General features: G+C 46.8%; 1 long non-coding RNA gene across 2 annotated transcripts in view; it reads left to right on the top strand.

Moving 5' to 3' along the window:
• Positions 1 to 5,089: 5,089 nt before the first annotated feature.
• The window catches only part of LOC132536835 (uncharacterized), a 155,212-nt gene continuing 154,301 nt past the window's right edge, over positions 5,090 to 6,000 (top strand). For both annotated transcript variants that reach the window (XR_009548375.1, XR_009548374.1), the window contains exon 1: positions 5,090 to 5,168. This is a non-coding gene — a long non-coding RNA (uncharacterized LOC132536835). The remainder of the gene's footprint in view (positions 5,169 to 6,000) is intronic.

Raw genomic sequence — 6,000 nt, 5'->3', positions numbered from 1 at the left:
GCTTGGGAAGTCGTGACTACCTCATAGTTATCATCCTTCTCTCAGTAAACCCATCTCTCATTACTAAACTTATGGACAAGATAAAAATGATTGCACAAGAAGTCCTTGTGGTGGGAGGCAGAGTAGTATCTAGGATCTTTCTCTCTCTGCCTCTATCAACAGTTAAATATAATAGTACAATTAAATGCAAATATTTAAAAGAAGACCTCCAGCTTAAGAGCTCTCTTAGAAGGTCTGAGAAAGATGTTCATGCCTGTGGATTCAAGAACCCAGTTCCTTTCCCAGGCACCACCATGAGCTTTAGCTGAGTGGTGTGTTGGCGTTTCTCTGTGTGTTTCTCTCACTGGATGTGTGTGAGGAAAAGACAGTGAACAATATTCAGAGAAACACAGAAGCCCTTTGCTGGGCTCCTCCCCCTTGAGGTGCATTCTACTCCGTGTCCACAAGGCGGCGACATTTCCCAGAAGTGCCCCTGCTGGCCATGCCTGGCTCCCACTGGACTGTCCCCTTGGGTGTTCATGTGGGAGGGTGTTTGCAGTCTGTTCACGGGATCTGTTCTTGGCAGCTTCCTTGTCAGGAGCTAGACAGAGGCAGGAGACAGAGAAGAAGAACTCTTTTCTCTAGTGGGGAATCAGCTTTGTGTAGTTAGCCCAGCACGTCAAGGTAGGGGTCACAGCTGTTAGAGTTTGGCGGTAGCACAGTGGGTTAAGCGCACGTGGCATAAGGATCCTGCTTCAAGCCTCTGGCCGGCTCCCCACCTGCAGGGGAGTCGCTTCACAGGCGGTGAAGCAGGTCTGCAGGTGTCTGTCTTTCTCTCCCCTTCTCTGTCTTCCCCTGCCCTGTCCATTTATCTCTGACCTATCCAACAATGATGACATCAACAACAATAATAATAAACAAGGGCAACAACAGGGAAAATAAAGAAAATTTAAAAATATTTATGAAGAGAAGATAACAATAAAATTAAACAGAATGAAATAGCAAATGAGAGAGGAGAGCTTGGGCAGTAGTGACTTCCTCATAGTTATTGTCCTTTTCTCATTAAACCCATCTCTCATTACTAAGCTTAGGAACAAAATACAGCAAGATAAAAATGATTACAAAAGCAGTCCTTGTGATGGGAGACAGATTAGTATCTAGTAGGATCTTTCTCTCTCTGCCTCTATCAATAGTTAAATATAATAGTACAATAAAATGCAAATATTTAAAAGAAGACCTCCAGCTTAAGAGCTCTCTTAGAAGTTCTGACAAAGATGTTCATGCCTGTGGATTCAAGAACCCAGTTCCATTCCCAGGCACCACCATGAGCTTTAGCTAAGTGGAGTGGTGGCGTTTCTCTGTGTGTTTCTCTCACTGGATGTGTGTGAGGAAAAGACAATGAACAATATTTAGAGAAATATGGGAGCCCTTTGCGGGTCTCCTCTCCCTTGAGGTGCATTCTACTCCGTGTCCACAAGGCGGCGACATTTCCCAGCAGTTCCCCTGCTGGCCATGCCTGGCTCCCACTGGACTGCCCCCTTGGGTGTTCATGTGGGGAGGGTGTTTGCAGTCTGTTCACAGGATCTGTTCTTGGCAGCTTCTTTGCCAGAAGCTAGAGAGAGGCAGGATACAGAGAAGAAGTCACTCTTTCCTATAGGGGGAATCAGGTTTGTGTAGTTAGCCAAGTAAGTCAAGGTAGGGGGTCACAGCTGTTAGTACTGAGAAGGGCAGGGAATGGAACTGGGGATCGTTGGTGTCAGCATCACTGTCCTGCTTTGAGCCCTGTGGCAGGCTGCTCCTTTCTGGGCCTGAATCAACAGTCTGGGCTCCTGTTGAAAGAAGCCCTTGGGGGCCATGCAGATACCTTAGTGGTCAGGTAAAAAGATTTCATAGTTGAGGTTTTAAGACGTCAGGCTGACACCACAGCTCTCCAGCATACGTCTGAGCTGAGCAGTGCTATGCTCTCACTCTCTGACACACACACACATTTGTTTTATTTATTTATTTTTTTTTTTATTTTTTTATTTTTTACCAGAGCCTTGCTCAGCCCTGAGTCATGGTGTTTCAGGAAATTCAAAGCTTCAGGTAGGAAAGTCTTTTGTCATCAGCATTATAATATCTACCACTGCCCATCTCCCTCTATCTGTATCTTTCTGTATCTCTAGCTCTCAGCACTAAGCATAACCATAAAATAAAATGTGATAAAATGTAAGTAAATAAGGAGAGCTTGGGCAGAGTGACTGCCTAGTAGTTATCAGCTTTATGTCTTTATAGCTGTCTCTCATTACTAAAGATATTTGAAAAGTAAGAAAAAATATTTTAAAAGAAGTCTTTGGGCTGGGAGATAGCCAAATAGCTAGCATCATTTTCTCTGTATCTCTCCCTCACACACTCTCTTTCTCTCTCTCTCTCTCTCTCTCCATAGCTAAATACAAAAATACAATAAAATATTTCAAATAAGAAGACCTAGTGCTTAGGCACTATATTAGCAGTTCTGCCAATGATTTTCTTTGCCTATGGCTTCAAGAACCCAGTTTCACTCCCTGAAACCACCATTAGTTGGAGATGACAGTGTTCCAGTGTTTCTCTGTCTGCTTTTCTCCCTGCATCTGTGTCAGGAAAAGAAAACGAAGACAATATTGGGAGAAATACTGGAGCCCTTTGGTTGACTCTAGTCTCCCATATGGTGCATTCTGTGCCATGTCCACAAGGTGGCGATATAACACAACAGGGCCCCTACTTACTGGCCTTGCTCCCACTGCACTGCCCCTTGGTCTCGACTAGTTTTTGTTTTGGGCAGGGTGCTTGAAGCCTGCTGACAGGATTTGTTCTTGGGAACTTCCTTCCCAGGAGCTAGAGAGATGCAGGACACAGGGCCCACTGGGAAGAGCACCAGGCTTTCAAGGCTGAGGTGCCATGTTCCCTGGCCTGGTGGGGTGACCTCTGAAATAGAAGGGTCCTGGAGCTCTGCTGTTGCTCCCCCTGTGTGTGTGCCATGGGTCAGTCCCCTTCTGTCTCCTGCACTGCTCCAAACCCCTTCCAGGAAAAAAAAAAGCGATTTGAGCACCTGTGCTGGACTGCTGGGCTGTGACAGAAGGAACCCCTGGAGATCCCAGACTTCCATGCAGGAAGGACCAGGGTTGGAGCCATGTTGGTTCCCCAACTGCCCAGTGATGAGAGGTGAGGCAGGTCTGCATGGGTCTCTTTCGCTCCATCTCTCTCACACCTTCCTCTCAACTTCTCAGTGTATTTTCAAATCAAAGAGAAAAAAATGTCAGGTGGGAATTGGAGGAGGCAATTGCCATTGGCATCCCTGCATTCCTATGAGAATTCACAGAGCCTGAGACTCAACCTAGTGGGATCCAAACTAGAAAAGGGGGCAGGGTCGATACCAGAACGCTGACTCAAGGACTCTTCTGCCTGAGGTCTGAAGTCCCAGGTTCAGTGCTTCCCACCACTATGAGCTAGAGCTGACCAGTGCTCTGGTGGGAAAATAAATCATATAGAAAGAGAGAAAGGAAAGAAAGAGAGAAAAGAAATGGGGAATGAAGTCTGAACAATTGTGTATTGTACCAAAATAAAATTCTGGGGTGGGGAGAAGGGTTCAGAACCTGGAACACAATGGCAGAGGAGGACCTAGATGGGGTTGAATAGTTACATGGAAAACTAAGAAATATACAAACTTCTGTATTTTTCTGTAGACTGTAAACCATTAATCACCCATTAGAGAAATTAGAAAATATTTGATCAAAAAAGGACAATAAGAGAGCTATGGATAATAATAAATAAAAGATTACAAACAAGAATGAATGAAAGAAAGAAAGGAACAGAATATTCAAGAGTGTGGAGGGGGGAGAGCACATATGCAGGAGCCCTCACAGGTGGAGCTGGGGATTGAACTGGTAGAGTGAAGGACAAGGCTGGTGTTTGTGATGGGACCTGCAACCAGAAACTGCATCAAAGTTTCCAAGCTGTGCACAGTGTCTGGGGTCAGAGAAGAGGTCACAACAGCAGGAATCCTTCAAGGGGATTCACTCCCTGGCATCTGCTGAGGCAGGAAGGCTCTGAGGTGACCCCATAATTGACACAAAGTTCTGTGGGGTCTGAGGGAGTGATTCAGTGAACAGGGATATTTGGATGGTGATATTTTGGGTTCTTCTGACCTTTATCTGAGCAAGAAATACTCTGTATGTCTCTATGTCTCTCTGTGTCTCTATATCTCTCTATCTCTCCCTGTTGGTGTGATACATAAGACCTGAAAATTGTTGCATATTTAAATAAGACCCTGGGCTGAGGACCTAGTTTAGGAGATCTGCCAAAGACTTTCATGCCTGGGGGGCCACGTGGTGGCAAACCTGGTTAAGCGCTCACATTACAGGTGCAAGGATCCAGGTTAAGCCCCTGGTCCCCACCTGCAGAGGGAAAGCTTCACAAGTAGTGAGCAGGGCGGCAGGTGTCTCTCTGACTCTAGCCCTCTCTATCTCCCTGTGCCTTCTCAATTTATCTCGGTCTCTACTCAATACTAAAATATATATAAGACTTTCAAGCCTGTGGCTTAATGAACCCAGTTTCAGTCCCTGGCACGGCCACCTTTAGCTTGAGCTGACATTGTTGTGGTGTTTCTCTGTGTGTTTTTCTCCCTGGCTCTGTGTCAGGAGAAGAAAAAGAGAATATTAGAGAAATATGGGAGCCCTTTGGTTGGTTCTTGTCTCCCATAAGGTGCATTCTGCTCTGTGTCTACAAGGCGGCGACATAACCCAGCAGGGCCCCAGCTGAGAGTGCCTTGCTCCCACTGGTAGCCCCTCGGTCTAGACTAGTTGTTGCTCTGGGCAGGGTGCTTCCAGTCTGTTCAGTTGATCTGTTCTTGGAAGCTACCTTCCCGGAAGCTAGAGAGAGGCAGGTTACAGGGCTCGCTGTGCAGAGCACCAGTCTTGTGTGGCTGAGGTGCCAGGTTTCCAGCCAGAGACAGAAGGGTCCTGGAGCTCTGCCTTTGCTCCCCTGTGTCTGTGCCATGGGTCAGTCCCCTTCTGTTTCCTGCAAGGCTCCTAGCCCCTTCCTGGAAAAAAGTGATTTGACCACTTGTGTGGGGCTGCTGGGCGGTGAGGGACCCGCTGGAGTTCGCAGATTCCGTGCACATCGATCAGGGTTGGAGCCGGTTCCCCACCTGCAGGGGAGGAGAGTTGCAGCAGGTCTGTGGGGGTCTCTCTTTCTCTCCATCTCTCTATCCCACAACTTCCTCTCAATTTCTCAGTGTATTTTCAAGTCAAGCAAGAACTAACAGGAGGGTATGGGTGGGCTCAATATCGCTGGCATCCGCGGCTTCCTTGTGCTGGCACAGAGCCTCAGCAGTCAACCTAGTTGTATCCAGACTAGAAAAGGGGGCAGGATAGATACCAGAATGGTGGTGCAAAGTCACTTTCATGCTTGAGGCCCTGAAGCCCCAGGTTCAGTGCCCCCACACCACCATGAGCCAGTGCTGATCAGTGCGCCAGTGGGAAAAAATTGAATGGAAAGAAAGAAAGAAAGGAAAGGAGAGGACAGGAATGGGAATAGAGTAGAAACAATGGTGTATTGCACCAAAATAAAAGACTCTGGGACAGGGTTGGTCTGTTCAGGTTGTGCAGCACAATGGCAGAGAAGGACCTAGGAAGGGGTTGAATTGTTAGGTGGAAAACTGACAAATGTACAGACTTCCATATTTTACATGAAACTCTAAACCACTAATCCCCCATTAGAGAAATTAGAAAAATATTTGACAAACAAGGACAATAAGAGAGCTATGGATAATAATAAATAAAATATTACAAACCAGAATGGATGCAAGAAAGAAGTGAAGAAAGCAAGTTACAGACTATGCAGTCGGTGGGGAGGGGAGAGCACATATGCAGCACCCTCACAGGTGGTGCTGGGACTGAGCTGCTAGAATCAAGGACAAGGCTGGTGCTTGTCACAGGGGCAGCCATCAGAAACTGCGTCGAAGTTCCCAAGCTGTGCACAGCTTCTGGGGTCAGGGTGGAGGTC

The sequence above is a fragment of the Erinaceus europaeus genome, chromosome 2 (genome assembly GCF_950295315.1).
Source record: "Erinaceus europaeus chromosome 2, mEriEur2.1, whole genome shotgun sequence".
Taxonomy (NCBI): Eukaryota; Metazoa; Chordata; class Mammalia; order Eulipotyphla; family Erinaceidae; genus Erinaceus; species Erinaceus europaeus.
This window is presented reverse-complemented; position numbering and strand designations above follow the sequence as displayed.